Source organism: Stigmatopora nigra, unplaced genomic scaffold, assembly GCF_051989575.1.
Source record: "Stigmatopora nigra isolate UIUO_SnigA unplaced genomic scaffold, RoL_Snig_1.1 HiC_scaffold_24, whole genome shotgun sequence".
NCBI lineage: Eukaryota > Metazoa > Chordata > Actinopteri > Syngnathiformes > Syngnathidae > Stigmatopora > Stigmatopora nigra.
This window is the reverse complement of record NW_027551603.1, coordinates 722348-737940: the sequence shown is the minus strand read 5'-3', so window position 1 is coordinate 737940 and position 15593 is coordinate 722348. Positions and strand designations below refer to the sequence as shown.

General features: G+C 54.3%; 84 pseudogenes; all 84 read left to right on the top strand.

The window, feature by feature from the left end:
- The first annotated feature begins 36 nt into the window (after positions 1-36).
- Positions 37-155, top strand: LOC144188331 (5S ribosomal RNA; annotated as a pseudogene).
- Positions 156-211: 56 nt separating this feature from the next.
- On the top strand, positions 212-330 carry LOC144189638 (5S ribosomal RNA; annotated as a pseudogene).
- A 55-nt stretch (positions 331-385) lies between these two features.
- LOC144188644 (5S ribosomal RNA) lies at positions 386-504 on the top strand (annotated as a pseudogene).
- Positions 505-560: 56 nt separating this feature from the next.
- Positions 561-679, top strand: LOC144191958 (5S ribosomal RNA; annotated as a pseudogene).
- Positions 680-735: 56 nt separating this feature from the next.
- On the top strand, positions 736-854 carry LOC144183429 (5S ribosomal RNA; annotated as a pseudogene).
- A 56-nt stretch (positions 855-910) lies between these two features.
- LOC144188623 (5S ribosomal RNA) lies at positions 911-1029 on the top strand (annotated as a pseudogene).
- Positions 1030-1085: 56 nt separating this feature from the next.
- LOC144189322 (5S ribosomal RNA) lies at positions 1086-1204 on the top strand (annotated as a pseudogene).
- Positions 1205-1260: 56 nt separating this feature from the next.
- LOC144182703 (5S ribosomal RNA) lies at positions 1261-1379 on the top strand (annotated as a pseudogene).
- Positions 1380-1620: 241 nt separating this feature from the next.
- On the top strand, positions 1621-1739 carry LOC144190633 (5S ribosomal RNA; annotated as a pseudogene).
- A 56-nt stretch (positions 1740-1795) lies between these two features.
- On the top strand, positions 1796-1914 carry LOC144188962 (5S ribosomal RNA; annotated as a pseudogene).
- Positions 1915-1970: 56 nt separating this feature from the next.
- LOC144191939 (5S ribosomal RNA) lies at positions 1971-2089 on the top strand (annotated as a pseudogene).
- A 221-nt stretch (positions 2090-2310) lies between these two features.
- Positions 2311-2429, top strand: LOC144183680 (5S ribosomal RNA; annotated as a pseudogene).
- Positions 2430-2485: 56 nt separating this feature from the next.
- Positions 2486-2604, top strand: LOC144183172 (5S ribosomal RNA; annotated as a pseudogene).
- A 56-nt stretch (positions 2605-2660) lies between these two features.
- On the top strand, positions 2661-2780 carry LOC144183878 (5S ribosomal RNA; annotated as a pseudogene).
- A 56-nt stretch (positions 2781-2836) lies between these two features.
- LOC144187237 (5S ribosomal RNA) lies at positions 2837-2965 on the top strand (annotated as a pseudogene).
- A 56-nt stretch (positions 2966-3021) lies between these two features.
- On the top strand, positions 3022-3150 carry LOC144184754 (5S ribosomal RNA; annotated as a pseudogene).
- A 56-nt stretch (positions 3151-3206) lies between these two features.
- On the top strand, positions 3207-3335 carry LOC144182297 (5S ribosomal RNA; annotated as a pseudogene).
- A 56-nt stretch (positions 3336-3391) lies between these two features.
- LOC144186898 (5S ribosomal RNA) lies at positions 3392-3520 on the top strand (annotated as a pseudogene).
- A 56-nt stretch (positions 3521-3576) lies between these two features.
- On the top strand, positions 3577-3695 carry LOC144184334 (5S ribosomal RNA; annotated as a pseudogene).
- A 56-nt stretch (positions 3696-3751) lies between these two features.
- On the top strand, positions 3752-3868 carry LOC144184819 (5S ribosomal RNA; annotated as a pseudogene).
- A 56-nt stretch (positions 3869-3924) lies between these two features.
- Positions 3925-4043, top strand: LOC144187132 (5S ribosomal RNA; annotated as a pseudogene).
- A 56-nt stretch (positions 4044-4099) lies between these two features.
- LOC144185317 (5S ribosomal RNA) lies at positions 4100-4218 on the top strand (annotated as a pseudogene).
- Positions 4219-4274: 56 nt separating this feature from the next.
- Positions 4275-4394, top strand: LOC144183416 (5S ribosomal RNA; annotated as a pseudogene).
- A 56-nt stretch (positions 4395-4450) lies between these two features.
- Positions 4451-4567, top strand: LOC144183708 (5S ribosomal RNA; annotated as a pseudogene).
- A 56-nt stretch (positions 4568-4623) lies between these two features.
- LOC144191262 (5S ribosomal RNA) lies at positions 4624-4742 on the top strand (annotated as a pseudogene).
- Positions 4743-4798: 56 nt separating this feature from the next.
- On the top strand, positions 4799-4917 carry LOC144187415 (5S ribosomal RNA; annotated as a pseudogene).
- A 56-nt stretch (positions 4918-4973) lies between these two features.
- Positions 4974-5092, top strand: LOC144190129 (5S ribosomal RNA; annotated as a pseudogene).
- Positions 5093-5148: 56 nt separating this feature from the next.
- On the top strand, positions 5149-5267 carry LOC144183428 (5S ribosomal RNA; annotated as a pseudogene).
- A 56-nt stretch (positions 5268-5323) lies between these two features.
- On the top strand, positions 5324-5442 carry LOC144191285 (5S ribosomal RNA; annotated as a pseudogene).
- Positions 5443-5498: 56 nt separating this feature from the next.
- LOC144183224 (5S ribosomal RNA) lies at positions 5499-5617 on the top strand (annotated as a pseudogene).
- A 56-nt stretch (positions 5618-5673) lies between these two features.
- On the top strand, positions 5674-5792 carry LOC144186488 (5S ribosomal RNA; annotated as a pseudogene).
- Positions 5793-5848: 56 nt separating this feature from the next.
- LOC144182575 (5S ribosomal RNA) lies at positions 5849-5967 on the top strand (annotated as a pseudogene).
- A 56-nt stretch (positions 5968-6023) lies between these two features.
- LOC144190940 (5S ribosomal RNA) lies at positions 6024-6142 on the top strand (annotated as a pseudogene).
- Positions 6143-6198: 56 nt separating this feature from the next.
- On the top strand, positions 6199-6317 carry LOC144186403 (5S ribosomal RNA; annotated as a pseudogene).
- Positions 6318-6373: 56 nt separating this feature from the next.
- On the top strand, positions 6374-6492 carry LOC144182443 (5S ribosomal RNA; annotated as a pseudogene).
- A 56-nt stretch (positions 6493-6548) lies between these two features.
- On the top strand, positions 6549-6667 carry LOC144191159 (5S ribosomal RNA; annotated as a pseudogene).
- A 56-nt stretch (positions 6668-6723) lies between these two features.
- Positions 6724-6842, top strand: LOC144189440 (5S ribosomal RNA; annotated as a pseudogene).
- A 56-nt stretch (positions 6843-6898) lies between these two features.
- On the top strand, positions 6899-7017 carry LOC144183885 (5S ribosomal RNA; annotated as a pseudogene).
- A 56-nt stretch (positions 7018-7073) lies between these two features.
- LOC144184620 (5S ribosomal RNA) lies at positions 7074-7192 on the top strand (annotated as a pseudogene).
- A 241-nt stretch (positions 7193-7433) lies between these two features.
- On the top strand, positions 7434-7552 carry LOC144188427 (5S ribosomal RNA; annotated as a pseudogene).
- Positions 7553-7608: 56 nt separating this feature from the next.
- LOC144187278 (5S ribosomal RNA) lies at positions 7609-7727 on the top strand (annotated as a pseudogene).
- A 56-nt stretch (positions 7728-7783) lies between these two features.
- Positions 7784-7902, top strand: LOC144189571 (5S ribosomal RNA; annotated as a pseudogene).
- A 56-nt stretch (positions 7903-7958) lies between these two features.
- On the top strand, positions 7959-8077 carry LOC144190554 (5S ribosomal RNA; annotated as a pseudogene).
- Positions 8078-8133: 56 nt separating this feature from the next.
- Positions 8134-8262, top strand: LOC144182649 (5S ribosomal RNA; annotated as a pseudogene).
- A 56-nt stretch (positions 8263-8318) lies between these two features.
- On the top strand, positions 8319-8437 carry LOC144188239 (5S ribosomal RNA; annotated as a pseudogene).
- Positions 8438-8493: 56 nt separating this feature from the next.
- LOC144188409 (5S ribosomal RNA) lies at positions 8494-8612 on the top strand (annotated as a pseudogene).
- Positions 8613-8668: 56 nt separating this feature from the next.
- LOC144189491 (5S ribosomal RNA) lies at positions 8669-8787 on the top strand (annotated as a pseudogene).
- A 56-nt stretch (positions 8788-8843) lies between these two features.
- Positions 8844-8962, top strand: LOC144187511 (5S ribosomal RNA; annotated as a pseudogene).
- Positions 8963-9018: 56 nt separating this feature from the next.
- LOC144185776 (5S ribosomal RNA) lies at positions 9019-9147 on the top strand (annotated as a pseudogene).
- Positions 9148-9203: 56 nt separating this feature from the next.
- On the top strand, positions 9204-9322 carry LOC144187510 (5S ribosomal RNA; annotated as a pseudogene).
- A 56-nt stretch (positions 9323-9378) lies between these two features.
- Positions 9379-9497, top strand: LOC144187509 (5S ribosomal RNA; annotated as a pseudogene).
- A 56-nt stretch (positions 9498-9553) lies between these two features.
- On the top strand, positions 9554-9682 carry LOC144184015 (5S ribosomal RNA; annotated as a pseudogene).
- Positions 9683-9738: 56 nt separating this feature from the next.
- On the top strand, positions 9739-9857 carry LOC144187508 (5S ribosomal RNA; annotated as a pseudogene).
- Positions 9858-9913: 56 nt separating this feature from the next.
- Positions 9914-10032, top strand: LOC144187506 (5S ribosomal RNA; annotated as a pseudogene).
- Positions 10033-10088: 56 nt separating this feature from the next.
- On the top strand, positions 10089-10217 carry LOC144184014 (5S ribosomal RNA; annotated as a pseudogene).
- A 56-nt stretch (positions 10218-10273) lies between these two features.
- Positions 10274-10392, top strand: LOC144187505 (5S ribosomal RNA; annotated as a pseudogene).
- A 241-nt stretch (positions 10393-10633) lies between these two features.
- LOC144187504 (5S ribosomal RNA) lies at positions 10634-10752 on the top strand (annotated as a pseudogene).
- Positions 10753-10808: 56 nt separating this feature from the next.
- Positions 10809-10937, top strand: LOC144184013 (5S ribosomal RNA; annotated as a pseudogene).
- Positions 10938-10993: 56 nt separating this feature from the next.
- LOC144187503 (5S ribosomal RNA) lies at positions 10994-11112 on the top strand (annotated as a pseudogene).
- A 56-nt stretch (positions 11113-11168) lies between these two features.
- LOC144182631 (5S ribosomal RNA) lies at positions 11169-11287 on the top strand (annotated as a pseudogene).
- Positions 11288-11343: 56 nt separating this feature from the next.
- On the top strand, positions 11344-11472 carry LOC144184380 (5S ribosomal RNA; annotated as a pseudogene).
- Positions 11473-11528: 56 nt separating this feature from the next.
- On the top strand, positions 11529-11647 carry LOC144189480 (5S ribosomal RNA; annotated as a pseudogene).
- A 56-nt stretch (positions 11648-11703) lies between these two features.
- On the top strand, positions 11704-11822 carry LOC144183317 (5S ribosomal RNA; annotated as a pseudogene).
- Positions 11823-11878: 56 nt separating this feature from the next.
- Positions 11879-11997, top strand: LOC144191243 (5S ribosomal RNA; annotated as a pseudogene).
- Positions 11998-12053: 56 nt separating this feature from the next.
- On the top strand, positions 12054-12172 carry LOC144188715 (5S ribosomal RNA; annotated as a pseudogene).
- Positions 12173-12228: 56 nt separating this feature from the next.
- Positions 12229-12357, top strand: LOC144183858 (5S ribosomal RNA; annotated as a pseudogene).
- Positions 12358-12413: 56 nt separating this feature from the next.
- LOC144182862 (5S ribosomal RNA) lies at positions 12414-12532 on the top strand (annotated as a pseudogene).
- Positions 12533-12588: 56 nt separating this feature from the next.
- LOC144191874 (5S ribosomal RNA) lies at positions 12589-12707 on the top strand (annotated as a pseudogene).
- A 56-nt stretch (positions 12708-12763) lies between these two features.
- LOC144190560 (5S ribosomal RNA) lies at positions 12764-12882 on the top strand (annotated as a pseudogene).
- Positions 12883-12938: 56 nt separating this feature from the next.
- Positions 12939-13057, top strand: LOC144186461 (5S ribosomal RNA; annotated as a pseudogene).
- A 56-nt stretch (positions 13058-13113) lies between these two features.
- On the top strand, positions 13114-13232 carry LOC144190102 (5S ribosomal RNA; annotated as a pseudogene).
- A 56-nt stretch (positions 13233-13288) lies between these two features.
- Positions 13289-13407, top strand: LOC144182193 (5S ribosomal RNA; annotated as a pseudogene).
- A 56-nt stretch (positions 13408-13463) lies between these two features.
- Positions 13464-13582, top strand: LOC144191698 (5S ribosomal RNA; annotated as a pseudogene).
- Positions 13583-13638: 56 nt separating this feature from the next.
- LOC144188713 (5S ribosomal RNA) lies at positions 13639-13757 on the top strand (annotated as a pseudogene).
- Positions 13758-13813: 56 nt separating this feature from the next.
- LOC144185664 (5S ribosomal RNA) lies at positions 13814-13942 on the top strand (annotated as a pseudogene).
- Positions 13943-13998: 56 nt separating this feature from the next.
- LOC144184318 (5S ribosomal RNA) lies at positions 13999-14127 on the top strand (annotated as a pseudogene).
- Positions 14128-14183: 56 nt separating this feature from the next.
- On the top strand, positions 14184-14302 carry LOC144185526 (5S ribosomal RNA; annotated as a pseudogene).
- Positions 14303-14358: 56 nt separating this feature from the next.
- LOC144189469 (5S ribosomal RNA) lies at positions 14359-14477 on the top strand (annotated as a pseudogene).
- Positions 14478-14533: 56 nt separating this feature from the next.
- LOC144186236 (5S ribosomal RNA) lies at positions 14534-14662 on the top strand (annotated as a pseudogene).
- A 56-nt stretch (positions 14663-14718) lies between these two features.
- LOC144185055 (5S ribosomal RNA) lies at positions 14719-14837 on the top strand (annotated as a pseudogene).
- Positions 14838-14893: 56 nt separating this feature from the next.
- On the top strand, positions 14894-15012 carry LOC144188119 (5S ribosomal RNA; annotated as a pseudogene).
- A 56-nt stretch (positions 15013-15068) lies between these two features.
- LOC144184960 (5S ribosomal RNA) lies at positions 15069-15197 on the top strand (annotated as a pseudogene).
- A 56-nt stretch (positions 15198-15253) lies between these two features.
- On the top strand, positions 15254-15372 carry LOC144182209 (5S ribosomal RNA; annotated as a pseudogene).
- A 56-nt stretch (positions 15373-15428) lies between these two features.
- LOC144184818 (5S ribosomal RNA) lies at positions 15429-15545 on the top strand (annotated as a pseudogene).
- The last annotated feature ends 48 nt before the right edge of the window (positions 15546-15593 follow it).

Below are 15593 nucleotides of genomic sequence, written 5' to 3'. Positions count from 1 at the left end.
GACATTTCATGGGTGTCCATCTGCAGGAGCAGTACCGCACACGGCCATACCACCCTGAAAAGGCCCGATCTCGTCCGATCTCGGAAGCCAAGCATGGTTTGGCCTGGTTAGTACCTGGTTGGGAGACTGCTTGGGAATACCAGGTGCTGTGAGCATCATACCCCGCGTCTTTTTCGACATTTCATGGGTGTCCATCTGCTAGTGCAGTACCGCTCACGGCCATACCACCCTGAAAAGGCCCGATCTCGTCCGATCTCGGCAGCCAAGCATGGTTCGGCCTGTTTAGTACCTGATTGGGAGACCGCTTGGGAATACCAGGTGCTGTGAGTTCATACCCCGCATCTTTTTCGACATTTCATGGGTGTCCATCTGCTAGTGCAGTACCGCTCACGGCCATACCACCCTGAAAAGGCCCAATCTCGTCCGAACTCGGAAGCCAAGCATGGTTCGGCCTGGTTAGTACCTGATTGGGAGACCGCTTGGGAATACCAGGTGCTGTGAGCATCATACCCCGCATCTTTTTCGACATTTCATGGGTGTCCATCTGCAAGAACAGTACCGCTCACGGCCATACCACCCTGAAAAGGCTCGATCTCGCCCGATCTCGGAAGCCAAGCATGGTTCGGCCTGGTTAGTACCTGATTGGGAGATCGCTTGGGAATACCAGGTGCTGTGAGCATCATACCCCGCATCTTTTTCGACATTTCATGGGTGTCCATCTGCTAGTGCAGTACCGCTCACGGCCATACCACCCTGAAAAGGCCCGATCTCGTCCGATCTTGGAAGCCAAGCATGGTTCGGCCTGGTTAGTACCTGATTGGGAGTCCGCTTGGGAATACCAGGTGCTGTGTACATCATACCCCGCATCTTTTTCGACATTTCATGGGTGTCCATCTACTAGTGCAGTACCGCTCACGGCCATACCACCCTGAAAAGGCCCGATCTCGTCCGAACTCGGAAGCCAAGCATGGTTCGGCCTGGTTAGTACCTGATTGGGAGACCGCTTGGGAATATCAGGTGCTGTGAGAACCATGCCCCGCATCTTTTTCGACATTTCATGGGTGTCCATCTGCAACAGCAGTACCGCTCACGGCCATACCACCCTGAAAAGGCCCGATCTCGTCCGATCTCGGATGCCAAGCATGGTTCGGCCTGGTTAGTACCTGGTTGGAAGACCGCTTGGGAATACCAGGTGCTGTGAGCATCGTACCCCGCATCTTTTTCGACATTTCATGGGTGTCCATCTGCTAGTGCAGTACCGCGCACGGCCATACCACCCTGAAAAGGCCCGATCTCGTCCGTTCTTGGAAGCCAAGCATGGTTCGGCCTGGTTAGTACCTGATTGGGAGACCGCTTGGGAATACCAGGTGCTGTGAGCATCATACCCTGCATCTTTTTCGACATTTCATGGGTGTCCATCTGCAAGAGCAGTACCGATTACTGCCATACCACCCTGAAAAGGCCCGATCTCGTCCGATCTCGTCCGTTCTCGGCAGCCAAGCATGGTTCGGCCTGGTTAGTACCTGATTGGGAGACCGCTTGGGAATACCAGGTGCTGTGAGCATCATACCCCGCATCTTTTTCGACATTTCATGGGTGTCCATCTGCTAGTACAGTACCGCTCACGGCCATACCACCCTGAAAAGGCCCGATCTCGTTCGATCTCGGAAGCCAAGCATGGTTCGGCCTGGTCAGTACCTGATTAGGAGACCGCTTGGGAATACCAGGTGCTGTGAGCATCATACCCCGCATCTTTTTCGACATTTCATGGGTGTCCATCTGCTAGTGCAGTACCGCTCACGGCCATACCACCCTGAAAAGGCCCGATCTCGTCCGATCTCGGAAGCCAAGCATGGTTCGGCCTGGTTAGTACCTGATTGGGAGACCGCTTGGGAATACCAGGTGCAGTGAGCATCATACCCCGCATCTTTTTCGACATTTCATGGGTGTCCATCTGCAGGAGCAGTACCGCTCACGGCCATACCACCCTGAAAAGGCCCGTTCTCGTCCGATCTCGGAAGCCAAGCATGGTTTGGCCTGTTTAGTACCTGATTGGGACACCGCTTGGGAATACCAGGTGCTGTGAGCATCATACCCCGCATCTTTTTCGACATTTCATGGGTGTCCATCTGCAAAAGCAGTACCGCTCAAGGCCATACCACCCTGAAAAGGCCCGATCTCGGAAGCCAAGCATGGTCCGGCCTGGTTAGTACCTGATTGGGAGACTGCTTGGGAATACCAGGTTCTGTGAGCATCATACCCTGCATCTTTTTCGACATTTCATTGGTGTCCATCTGCTAGTGCAGTACCGCTCACGGCCATACCACCCTGAAAAGGCCCGATCTCGTCCGATCTCGGCAGCCAAGCATCGTTCGGCCTGTTTAGTACCTGATTGGGAGACCGCTTCGGAATACCAGGTGCTGTGAGCATCATACCCCGCATCTTTTTCGACATTTCATGGGTGTCCATCTGCTAGTGCAGTACCGCTCACGGCCATACCACCCTGAAAAGGCCCGATCTTGTCCGATCTCGGCAGCCAAGCATGGTTCGGCCTGTTTAGTACCTGATTGGGAGACCGCTTCGGAATACCAGGTGCTGTGAGCATCATACCCCGCATCTTTTTCGACATTTCATGGGTGTCCATCTGCTAGTGCAGTACCGCTCACGGCCATACCACCCTGATAAGGCCCGATCTCGTCCGATATCGGAAGCCAAGCATGGTTTGGGCCTGTTTAGTACCTGATTGGGAGACCGCTTGGGAATACCAGGTTCTGTGAGCATCATACCCCGCATCTTTTTCGACATTTCATGGGTGTCCATCTGCTAGTGCAGTACCGCTCACGGCCATACCACCCTGAAAAGGCCCGATCTCGTCCGATCTCGTCCGATCTCGGCAGCCAAGCATCGTTCGGACTGGTTAGTACCTGATTGGGAGACCGCTTGGGAATACCAGGTGCTGTGAGCATCATACCCTGCATCTTTTTCGACATTTCATGGGTGTCCATCTGCAAGAGCAGTACCGCTCACAGCCATACCACCCTGATAAGGCCCGATCTCGCCCGATCTCGTCCGATTTCGGCAGCCAAGCATGGTTCGGCCTGGTTAGTACTTGATTGGGAGACCGCTTGGGAATACCAGGTGCTGTGAGCATCATACCCCGCATCTTTTTCGACATTTCATGGGTGTCCATCTGCAAGGAGAGTACCGCTCACGGTCATACCACCCTGATAAGGCCCGATCTCGCCCGATCTCGTCCGATCTCGGAAGCCAAGCATGGTTCGGCCTGGTTAGTACCTGATTGGGAGACCGCTTGGGAATACCAGGTGCTGTGAGCATCATACCCCGCATCTTTTTCGACATTTCATGGGTGTCCATCTGCAAGAGCAGTACCGCTCACGGCCATACCACCCTGATAAGGCCCGATCTCGCCCGATCTCGTCCGATCTCGGAAGCCGAGCATGGTTCGGCCTGTTTAGTACCTGATTGGGAGACTGCTTGGGAATACCAGGTGCTGTGAGCATCATACCCCGCATCTTTTTCGACATTTCATGGGTGTCCATCTGCAAGAGCAGTACCGCTCTCGGCCATACCACCCTGAAAAGGCCCGATCTCGTCCGATTTCGGAAGCCAAGCATGGTTCGGCCTGGTTCGTAGCTGATTGGGAGACCGCTTGGGAATACCAGGTGCTGTGAGCATCATACCCCGCATCTTTTTCGACATTTCATGGGTGTCCATCTGGTGGTGCAGTACCGCTCACGGCCATACCACCCTGAAAAGGCCCGATTGTCCGATCTCGGAAGCCAAGCATGGTTAGGCCTGGTTAGTACCTGATTGGGAGACCGCTTGGAAATACCAGGTGCTGTGAGCATCATACCCCGCATCTTTTTCGACATTTAATGGGTGTCCATCTGCAAGAGCAGTACTGCTCATGGCCATACCACCCTGAAAAGGCCCGATCTCGCCCGATCTCGGCAGCCAAGCATGATTCGGCCTGGTTACTACCTGATTGGGAGACCGCTTGGGATTACCAGGTGCTGTGAGCATCATACCCTGCATCTTTTTCGACATTTCATGGGTGTCCATCTGCAAGAGCAGTACCGCTCACGGCCATACCACCCTGAAAAGGCCCGATCTCGTCCGATCTCGGAAGCCAGGCATGGTTCGGACTGGTTAGTACCTGATTGGGAGACCGCTTGGAAATACCAGGTGCTGTGAGCATCATACCCCGCATCTTTTTTGACATTTCTTGGGTGTCCATCTGCTAGTGCAGTACCGCTCACGGCCATACCACCCTGAAAAGGCCCGATCTCGTCCGATCTCGGAAAGCCAAGCATGGTTCGGCCTGGTTAGTACCTGATTGGGAGACTGCTTGGAAATACCAGGTGCTGTGAGCATCATACCCCGCATCTTTTTCGACATTTCATGGGTGTCCATCTGCTAGTGCAGTACCGCTCACGGCCATACCACCCTGAAAAGGCCCGATTGTCCGATCTCGGAAGCCAAGCATGGTTCGGCCTGGTTAGTACCTGATTGGGAGACCGCTTGGGAATACCAGGTGCTGTGAGCATCATACCCCGCATCTTTTTCGACATTTCATGGGTGTCCATCTGCAAGAGCAGTACCGCTCACGGCCATACCACCCTGAAAAGGCCCGATCTCGTCCGATCGCGGCAGCCAAGCATGGTTCGGCCTGTTTAGTACCTGAATGGGAGACCGCTTGGGAATACCAGGTGCTGTGAGCATCATACGCCGCATCTTTTTCGACATTTCATGGGTGTCCATCTGCAAGAGCAGTACCGCTCACGGCCATACCACCCTGAAAAGGCCCGATCTCGCCCGATCTCGGAATCCAAGCATGGTTCGGCCTGGTTAGTACCTGATTGGGAGACCGCTTGGGAATACCAGGTGCTGTGAGCATCATACCCTGCATCTTTTTCGACATTTCATGGGTGTCCATCTGCAGGAGCAGTACCGCACACGGCCATACCACCCTGAAAAGGCCCGATCTCGTCCGATCTCGGAAGCCAAGCATGGTTCGGCCTGGTTAGTACCTGATTGGGAGATCGCTTGGGAATACCAGGTGCTGTGAGCATCATACCCCGCATCTTTTTCGACATTTCATGGGTGTCCATCTGCTAGTGCAGTACCGCTCACGGCCATACCACCCTGAAAAGGCCCGATCTCGTCCGATCTTGGAAGCCAAGCATGGTTCGGCCTGGTTAGTACCTGATTGGGAGTCCGCTTGGGAATACCAGGTGCTGTGTACATCATACCCCGCATCTTTTTCGACATTTCATGGGTGTCCATCTGCTAGTGCAGTACCGCTCACGGCCATACCACCCTGAAAAGGCCCGATCTCGTCCGATCTCGGAAGCCAAGCATGGTTAGACTTGTTTAGTACCAGATTGGGAGACCGCTTGGGAATATCAGGTGCTGTGAGAACCATGCCCCGCATCTTTTTCGACATTTCATGGGTGTCCATCTGCAACAGCAGTACCGCTCACGGCCATACCACCCTGAAAAGGCCCGATCTCGTCCGATCTCGGAAGCCAAGCATGGTTCGGCCTGGTTAGTACCTGGTTGGAAGACCGCTTGGGAATACCAGGTGCTGTGAGCATCGTACCCCGCATCTTTTTCGACATTTCATGGGTGTCCATCTGCTAGTGCAGTACCGCGCACGGCCATACCACCCTGAAAAGGCCCGATCTCGTCCGTTCTTGGAAGCCAAGCATGGTTCGGCCTGGTTAGTACCTGATTGGTAGACCGCTTGGAAATACCAGGTGCTGTGAGCATCATACCCCGCATCTTTTTCGACATTTCATGGGTGTCCATCTGCTAGTGCAGTACTGCTCACGGCCATACCACCCTGAAAAGGCCCGATCTCGTCCGATCTCGGCAGCCAAGCATGGTTCGGTCTGTTTAGTACCTGATTGGGAGACCGCTTCGGAATACCAGGTGCTGTGAGCATCATACCTCGCATCTTTTTCGACATTTCATGGGTGTCCATCTGCTAGTGCAGTACCGCTCACGGCCATACCACCCTGAAAAGGCCCGATCTCGTCCGATCTCGGAAGCCAAGCATGGTTCGGCCTGTTTAGTACCTGATTGGGAGACCGCTTGGGAATACCAGATGCTGTGAGCACCATACCCCGCATCTTTTTCGACATTTCATGGGTGTCCATCTGCAAGTGCAGTACCGCTCACGGCCATACCACCCTGAAAAGGCCCGATCTCGTCCGATCGTGGAAGCCAAGCATGGTTCGGCCTGTTTAGTACCTGATTGGGAGACCGCTTGGGAATACCAGGTGCTCTGAGCATCATACCCCGCATCTTTTTCGACATTTCATGGGTGTCCATCTGCTAGTGCAGTACCGCTCACGGCCATACCACCCTGAAAAGGCCCGATCTCGTCCGATCTTGGAAGCCAAGCATGGTTCGGCCTGTTTAGTGCCTGATTGGGAGACCGCTTGGGAATACCAGGTGCTGTGAGCATCATACCCCGCATCTTTTTCGACATTTCATGGGTGTCCATCTGCAAGAGCAGTACCGCTCACGGCCATACCACCCTGAAAAGGCCCGATCTCGCCCGATCTCGGAAGCCAAGCATAGTTCGGCCTGGTTAGTACCTGATTGGGAGACCGCTTGGGAATACCAGGTGCTGTGAGCATCATACCCCGCATCTTTTTCGACATTTCATGGGTGTCCATCTGCAAGAGCAGTATCGCTCACGGCCATACCACCCTGAAAAAGCCTGATCTCGTCCGATCTCGGAAGCCAAGCAAAGTTCGGCCTGGTTAGTACCTGATTGGGAGACCGCTTGGGAATACCAGGTGCTGTGAGCATCATACCCCGCATCTTTTTCGACATTTCATGGGTGTCCATCTGCTAGTGCAGTACCGCTCACGGCCATACCACCCTGAAAAGGCCCGATCTCGTGCGATCTCGGAAGCCAAGCATGGTTCGGCCTGGTTAGCACCTGATTGGGAGACCGCTTGGGAATACCAGGTGCTGTGAGAACCATGCCCCGCATCTTTTTCGACATTTCATGGGTGTCCATCTGCATGAACAGTACCGCTCACAGCCATACCACCCTGAAAAGGCCTGATCTCGCCCGATCTCGGAAGCCAAGCATGGTTCGGCCTGTTTAGTACCTGTTTGGGAGACCGCTTGGGAATACCAGGTGCTGTGAGAACCATGCCCCGCATCTTTTTCGACATTTCATGGGTGTCCATCTGCAAGAGCAGTACCACTCACGGCCATACCACCCTGAAAAGGCCCGATCTCGTCCGATCTCGTCCGATCTTGGAAGCCAAGCATGATTCGGCCTGGTTAGTATCTGATTGGGAGACCGCTTAGGAATACCAGGTTCTGTGAGAACCATGCCCCGCATCTTTTTCGACATTTCATGGGTGTCCATCTGCAAGTGCAGTATTGCTCACGGCCATACCACCCTGAAAAGGCCCGATCTCGTCCGATCTCGGAAGCCAAGCATAGTTCGGCCTGGTTAGTACCTGATTGGGAGACCGCTTGGGAATACCAGGTGCTGTGAGCATCATACCCCGCATCTTTTTCGACATTTCATGGGTGTCCATCTGCAATAGCGGTACCGCTCGCGGCCATACCACCCTGAAAAGGCCCGATCTCGTCCGATCTCGGAAGCCAAGCATGGTTCGGCCTGGTTAGTACCTGATTGGGAGACCGCTTGGGAATACCAGGTGCTGTGAGCATCATACCCCGCATCTTTTTCGACATTTCATGGGTGTCCATCTGCATGAGCAGTACCGCTCACAGCCATACCACCCTGAAAAGGTCCGATCTCGTCCGATCTCGGAAGCCAAGCATGGTTTGGCCTGTTTAGTACCTGATTGGGAGACCGCTTGGGAATACCAGGTGCTGTGAGCATCATACCCCGCATCTTTTTCGACATTTCATGGGTGTCCATCTGCTAGTGCAGTACCGCTCACGGCCATACCACCCTGAAAAGGCCCGATCTCGTCCGATTTCGGCAGCCAAACATGGTTCGGCCTGGTTAGTACCTGATTGGGAGACCGCTTGGGAATACCAGGTGCTGTGAGCATCATACCCCGCATCTTTTTCGACATTTAATGGGTGTCCATCTGCAAGAGCAGTACCGCTCACGGCCATACCACCCTGATAAGGCCCGATCTCGCCCGATCTCGTCCGATCTCGGCAGCCAAGCATGGTTCGGCCTGGTTAGTACCTGATTGGGAGACCGCTTGGGAATACCAGGTGCTGTGAGCATCATACCCCGCATCTTTTTCGACATTTCATGGGTGTCCATCTGCATGAAGAGTACCGCTCACGGCCATACCGCCCTGATAAGGCCCGATCTCGTCCGATCTCGGCAGCCAAGCATGGTTCGGCCTGGTTAGTACCTGATTGGGAGACCGCTTGGGAATACCAGGTGCTGTGAGCATCATACCCCGCATCTTTTTCGACATTTCATGGGTGTCCATCTGCAAGAGCAGTACCGCTCACGGCCATACCACCCTGAAAAGGCCCGATCTCGTCCGATCTCGGAAGCCAAGCAAGATTCGGCCTGGTTAGTACCTGATTGGGAGACCGCTTGGGAATACCAGGTGCTGTGAGCATCATACCCCGCATCTTTTTCGACATTTCATGGGTGTCCATCTGCAAGAGAAGTACCGCTCACGGCCATACCACCCTGAAAAGGCCCGATCTCGTCCGATCTCGGAAGCCAAGCATGGTTCGGCCTGGTTAGTACCTGATTGGGAGACCGCTTGGGAATACCAGGTGCTGTGAGCATCATACCCCGCATCTTTTTCGACATTTCATGGGTGTCCATCTGTAAAAGCAGTACCGCTCACGGCCATACCACCCTGAAAAGGCCCGATCTCGTCCGATCTCGGAAGCCAAGCATGGTTCGGCCTGTTTAGTACCTGATTGGGAGACCGCTTGGGAATACCAGGTGCTGTGAGCATCATACCCCGCATCTTTTTCGACATTTCATGGGTGTCCATCTGCAAGAGCAGTACCGCTCACGGCCATATCACCCTGAAAAGGCCCGATCTCGCCCAATCTCGTCCGATCTCGGCAGCCAAGCATGGTACGGCCTGGTTAGTACCTGATTGGGAGACCGCTTGGGAATACCAGGTGCTGTGAGCATCATACCCCGCATCTTTTTCGACATTTCATGGGTGTCCATCTGCAAGAGCAGTACCGCTCACGGCCATACCACCCTGAAAAGGCCCGATCTCGTCCGATCTCGGAAGCCAAGCATGGTTCGGCCTGTTTAGTACCTGATTGGGAGACCGCTTGGGAATACCAGGTGCTGTGAGCATCATACCCCGCATCTTTTTCGACATTTCATGGGTGTCCATCTGTAAAAGCAGTACCGCTCACGGCCATACCACCCTGAAAAGGCCCGATCTCGTCCGATCTCGGAAGCCAAGCATGGTTCGGCCTGTTTAGTACCTGATTGGGAGACCGCTTGGGAATACCAGGTGCTGTGAGCATCATACCCCGCATCTTTTTCGACATTTCATGGGTGTCCATCTGCAAGAGCAGTACCGCTCACGGCCATATCACCCTGAAAAGGCCCGATCTCGCCCGATCTCGTCCGATCTCGGCAGCCAAGCATGGTACGGCCTGGTTAGTACCTGATTGGGAGACCGCTTGGGAATACCAGGTGCTGTGAGCATCATACCCCGCATCTTTTTCGACATTTCATGGGTGTCCATCTGCAAGAGCAGTACCGCTCACGGCCATACCACCCTGAAAAGGCCCGATCTCGTCCGATCTCGGAAGCCAAGCATGGTTCGGCCTGTTTAGTACCTGATTGGGAGACCGCTTGGGAATACCAGGTGCTGTGAGCATCATACCCCGCATCTTTTTCGACATTTCATGGGTGTCCATCTGTAAAAGCAGTACCGCTCACGGCCATACCACCCTGAAAAGGCCCGATCTCGTCCGATCTCGGAAGCCAAGCATGGTTCGGCCTGTTTAGTACCTGATTGGGAGACCGCTTGGGAATACCAGGTGCTGTGAGCATCATACCCCGCATCTTTTTCGACATTTCATGGGTGTCCATCTGCAAGAGCAGTACCGCTCACGGCCATATCACCCTGAAAAGGCCCGATCTCGCCCGATCTCGTCCGATCTCGGCAGCCAAGCATGGTACGGCCTGGTTAGTACCTGATTGGGAGACCGCTTGGGAATACCAGGTGCTGTGAGCATCATACCCCGCATCTTTTTCGACATTTCATGGGTGTCCATCTGCAAGAGCAGTACCGCTCACGGCCATACCACCCTGAAAAGGCCCGATCTCGTCCGATCTCGGAAGCCAAGCATGGTTCGGCCTGTTTAGTACCTGATTGGGAGACCGCTTGGGAATACCAGGTGCTGTGAGCATCATACCCCGCATCTTTTTCGACATTTCATGGGTGTCCATCTGCAAGAGCAGTACCACTCACGGCCATACCACCCTGAAAAGGCCCGATCTCGTCCGGTCTCGTCCGATCTCGGAAGCCAAGCATGGTTCGGCCTCGTTAGTATCTGATTGGGAGACCGCTTGGGAGTACCAGGTGCTGTGAGCATCATACCCCGCATCTTTTTCGACATTTCATGGGTGTCCATCTGCAAGAGAAGTACCGCTCACGGCCATACCACCCTGAAAAGGCCCGATCTCGTCCGATCTCGGAAGCCAAGCATGGTTCGGCCTGTTTAGTACCTGATTGGGAGACCGCTTGGGAATACCAGGTGCTGTGAGCATCATACCCCGCATCTTTTTCGACATTTCATGGGTGTCCATCTGCAAGAGCAGTACCGCTCACGGCCATATCACCCTGAAAAGGCCCGATCTCGCCCGATCTCGTCCGATCTCGGCAGCCAAGCATGGTACGGCCTGGTTAGTACCTGATTGGGAGACCGCTTGGGAATACCAGGTGCTGTGAGCATCATACCCCGCATCTTTTTCGACATTTCATGGGTGTCCATCTGCAAGAGCAGTACCGCTCACGGCCATACCACCCTGAAAAGGCCCGATCTCGTCCGATCTCGGAAGCCAAGCATGGTTCGGCCTGTTTAGTACCTGATTGGGAGACCGCTTGGGAATACCAGGTGCTGTGAGCATCATACCCCGCATCTTTTTCGACATTTCATGGGTGTCCATCTGCAAGAGCAGTACCGCTCAAGGCCATACCACCCTGAAAAGGCCCGATCTCGTCCGATCTCGGAAGCCAAGCATGGTTCGGCCTGGTTAGTACCTGATTGGGAGACCGCTTGGGAATACCAGGTCCTGTGAGCATCATACCCCGCATCTTTTTCGACATTTCATGGGTGTCCATCTGCAAGAGCAGTACCGCTCACGGCCATACCATCCTGAAAAGGCCCGATCTCGTCCGATCTCGTCCGATCTCGGAAGCCAAGCATGGTTCGGCCTGTTTAGTACCTGAATGGGAGACCGCTTGGGAATACCAGGTGCTGTGAGCGTCATACCCCGCATCTTTTTCGACATTTCATGGGTGTCCATCTGCATGCGCAGTACCGCTCACGGCCATACCACCCTGAAAAGGCCCGATCTCGTCCGATCTCGGAAGCCAAGCATGGTTCGGCCTGGTTAGTACCTGATTGGGAGACCGCTTGGGAATACCAGGTGCTGTGAGCATCATACCCCGCATCTTTTTCGACATTTCATGGGTGTCCATCTGCAAGAGCAGTACTGCTCACGGCCATACCACCCTGATAAGGCCTGATCTCGTCCGATCTCGGCAGCCAAGCATGATTCGGCCAGGTTAGTACCTGAATGGGAGACCGCTTGGGAATACCAGGTGCAGTGAGCATCATACCCCGCATCTTTTTCGACATTTCATGGGTGTCCATCTGCAAGAGCAGTACCGCTCACGGCCATACCACCCTGAAAAGGCCCGATCTCGTCCGATCTCGGAAGCCAAGCATCGTTCGGCCTGGTTAGTATCTGATTGGGAGACCGCTTGGGAATACCAGGTGCTGTGAGCATCATACCCCGCATCTTTTTCGACATTTCATGGGTGTCCATCTGCAAGAGCAGTACCGCTCACGGCCATACCACCCTGAAAAGGCCCGATCTCGTCCGATCTCGGCAGCCAAGCATGGTTCGGCCTGTTTAGTACCTGATTGGGAGACCGCTTGGGAATACCAGGTGCTGTGAGCATCATACCCCGCATCTTTTTCGACATTTCATGGGTGTCCATCTGCAAAAGCAGTACAGCTCACGGCCATATCACCCTGAAAAGGCCCGATCTCGCCCGATCTCGTCCGATCTCGGCAGCCAAGCATGGTTCGGCCTGGTTAGTACCTGATTGGGAGACCGCTTGGGAATACCAGGTGCTGTGAGCATCATACCCCGCATCTTTTTCGACATTTCATGGGTGTCCATCTGCAGGAGCAGTACTGCTCACGGCCATACCACCCTGAAAAGGCCCGATCTTGTCTAATCTCGGAAGCCAAGCATGGTTCGGCCTGGTTAGTACCTGATTGGGAGACCGTTTGGGAATACCAGGTGCTGTGAGCATCATACCCCGCATCTTTTTCGACATTTCATGGGTGTCCATCTGCAAGAGCAGTACCGCTCACGGCCATACCACCCTGAAAAGGCCCGATCTTGTCCGATCTTGGCAGCCAAGCATGGTTTGGCCTGGTTAGTACCTGATTGGGAGACCGCTTGGGAATACCAGGTGCTGTGAGCGTCATGCCCCGCATCTTTTTCGACATTTCATGGGTGTCCATCTGCAGGAGCAGTACCGCTCACGGCCATACCACCCTGAAAAGGCCCGATCTCGTCCGATCTCGAAAGCCAAGCATAGTTCGGCCTGGTTAGTACCTGATTGGGAGACCGCTTGGGAATACCAGGTGCTGTGAGCATCATACCCCGCATCTTTTTCGACATTTCATGGGTGTCCATCTGCAAGAGCAGTACCGCTCACGGCCATACCACCCTGAAAAGGCCCGATATCCTCCGATCTCGGAAGCCAAGCATTGTTCGGCCTGTTTAGTACCTGATTGGGAGACCGCTTGGGAATACCAGGTGCTGTGAGTATCATACCCCGCATCTTTTTCGACATTTCATGGGTGTCCATCTGCAAAAGCAGTACCGCTCACGGCCATACCACCCCGAAAAGGCCCGATCTCGTCCGATCTCGGACGCCAAGCATGGTTCGGCCTGGTTAGTACCTGATTGGGAGACCGCTTGGGAATACCAGGTGCTGTGAGCATCATACCCCGCATCTTTTTCGACATTTCATGGGTGTCCATCTGCAAGTGCAGTACCGCTCACGGCCATACCACCCTGAAAAGGCCCGATCTCGTTCGATCTCGGAAGCCAAGCATGGTACGGCCTGGTTAGTACCTGATTGGGAGACCGCTTGGGAATACCAGGTGCCGTGAGCATCATACCCCGCATCTTTTTCGACATTTCATGGGTGTCCATCTGCAAGAACAGTACCGCTCACGGCCATACCACCCTGAAAAGGCCCGATCTCGTCCGATCTCAGAAGCCAAGCATGGTCCGGCCTGGTTAGTACCTGATTGGGAGACCGCTTGAGAATACCAGGTGCTGTGAGCATCATACCCCGCATCTTTTTCGACATTTCATGGGTGTCCATCTGCTAGTGCAGTACCGCTCACGGCCATACCACCCTGAAAAGGCCCGATCTCGTCCGATCTCGGCAGCCAAGCATGGTTCGGCCTGTTTAGTACCTGATTGGGAGACCGCTTGGGAATACCAGGTGCTGTGAGCATCATACCCCGCATCTTTTTCGACATTTCATGGGTGTCCATCTGCTAGTGCAGTACCGCTCACGGCCATACCACCCTGAAAAGGCCCGATCTCGTCCGATCTCGTCCGATCTCGGCAGCCAAGCATCGTTCGGCCTGGTTAGTACCTGATTGGGAGACCGCTTGGGAATACCAGGTGCTGTGAGCATCATACCCTGCAACTTTTTCGACATTTCATGGGTGTCCATCTGCAAGAGCAGTACCGCTCACAGCCATACCACCCTGATAAGGCCCGATCTCGCCCGATCTCGTCCGATCTCGGCAGCCAAGCATGGTTCGGCCTGGTTAGTACCTGATTGGGAAACCGCTTGGGAATACCAGGTGCTGTGAGCATCATACCCCGCATCTTTTTCGACATTTCATGGGTGTCCATCTGCAAGGAGAGTACCGCTCATGGCCATACCACCCTGAAAAGGCCCGATCTCGTCCGATCTCGGAAGCCAAGCATGGTTCGGCCTGGTTAGTACCTGATTGGGAGACCGCTTGGGAATACCAGGTGCTGTGAGCATCATACCCCGCATCTTTTTCGACATTTCATGGGTGTCCATCTGCAAGAGCAGTACCGCTCACGGCCATACCACCCTGAAAAGGCCCGATCTCGTCCGATCTCGGAAGCCAAGCATGGTTCGGCCTGGTTAGTACCTGATTGGGAGACCGCTTGGGAATACCAGGTGCTGTGAGCATCATACCCCGCATCTTTTTCGACATTTCATGGGTGTCCATCTGCAAGAGCAGTACCGCTCACGGCCATACCACCCTGATAAGGCCCGATCTCGCCCGATCTCGTCCGATCTCGGAAGCCGAGCATGGTTCGGCCTGTTTAGTACCTGATTGGGGGACCGCTTGGGAATACCAGGTGCTGTGAGCATCATACCCCGCATCTTTTTCGACATTTCATGGGTGTCCATCTGCAAGAGCAGTACCGCTCATGGCCATACCACCCTGAAAAGGCCAAATCTCATCCGATCTCGGAAGCCAAGCATGTTTCGGCCTGGTTAGTACCTGATTGGGAGACCGCTTGGGAATACCAGGTGCTGTGAGCATCTTGCCCCGCATCTTTTTCGACATTTCATGGGTGTCCATCTGCTAGTGCAGTACCGCTCACGGCCATACCACCCTGAAAAGGCCCGATCTCGTCTGATCTCGGAAGCCAAGCATGGTTCGGCCTGTTTAGTACCTGATTGGGAGACCGCTTGGGAATACCAGGTGCTGTGAGCATCATACCCTGCATCTTTTTCGACATTTCATGGGTGTCCATCTGCAAGAGCAGTACCGCTCACTGCCATACCACCCTGAAAAGGCCCGATCTCGTCCGATCTCGTCCGATCTCGGCAGCCAAGCATGGTTCGGCCTGGTTAGTACCTGATTGGGAGACCGCTTGGGAATACCAGGTGCTGTGAGCATCATACCCCGCATCTTTTTCGACATTTCATGGGTGTCCATCTGCTAGTACAGTACCGCTCACGGCCATACCACCCTGAAAAGGCCCGATCTCGTTCGATCTCGGAAGCCAAGCATGGTTCGGCCTGGTCAGTACCTGATTAGGAGACCGCTTGGGAATACCAGGTGCTGTGTGCATCATACCCCGCATCTTTTTCGACATTTCATGGGTGTCCATCTGGTGGTGCAGTACCGCTCACGGCCATACCACCCTGAAAAGGCCCGATTGTCCGATCTCGGAAGCCAAGCATGGTTAGGCCTGGTTAGTACCTGATTGGGAGACCGCTTGGAAATACCAGGTGCTGTGAGCATCATACCCCGCATCTTTTTCGACATTTAATGGGTGTCCATCTGCAAGA